The 538-nt window shown below is 49.6% G+C and overlaps 1 protein-coding gene across 1 annotated transcript in view; it reads right to left on the bottom strand.

The window, feature by feature from the left end:
• MROH7 (maestro heat like repeat family member 7) overlaps positions 1–181 on the bottom strand; it is a 51,468-nt gene extending 51,287 nt beyond the window's left edge. The window contains exon 1 of the mRNA XM_046662568.1: positions 149–181. The gene's annotated coding sequence lies outside the window, so the exon portion shown is untranslated. The remainder of the gene's footprint in view (positions 1–148) is intronic.
• Positions 182–538: the final 357 nt, after the last annotated feature.

Genomic DNA, 538 nt, shown 5'->3' on the forward strand with positions numbered 1-538 from the left:
CATCCCTTCACCAAGGGCAGCCCCTCCCCTGCCTTCCAGCACCGTCCTTTGGATCTGCCTGTTTTTCTACTTTATGGAAATGGAATATACACCAACACTCTACAGCTTTTGGCTTCTGTGGTTCAATGTTAGGTTTGTGAGATTTTACATTTTTTTGCACCTGGTTCCTTCTGCATGTCGGCTCCCCGCTAGGCTCCCCCTGCTGCTGATCTCTTTCCACAGCCTGCAGACCTTCATTTGGGTCCAGAGTTCACAGTGTTATCCCCAGGGCGGCCGCCCAGCAGGGGCTCCTTTGCGTATCAGGAGTGGAATCTCTCCTCTTTCACGTCTTCTTGCTCCTCTCTCACCTTCTTTAGGAGTGCAGAATTCACCTGCCTTCCCCAACTCCTTTTTCGCCCTTTTCTGTTTGTTTGGAACCTACATACTCTGTATCTATTTTTCGGGGTTACTCTTGTCATCTTGACACGCACGCCTCACATAGCAAAGTCTGAAATGGAGTCGTGCTGCTGTCCACCTTCAGAAAAGCAAAAGCCAAACA

The sequence above is a fragment of the Equus quagga genome, chromosome 5 (genome assembly GCF_021613505.1).
Source record: "Equus quagga isolate Etosha38 chromosome 5, UCLA_HA_Equagga_1.0, whole genome shotgun sequence".
NCBI classification, from domain to species: domain Eukaryota; kingdom Metazoa; phylum Chordata; class Mammalia; order Perissodactyla; family Equidae; genus Equus; species Equus quagga.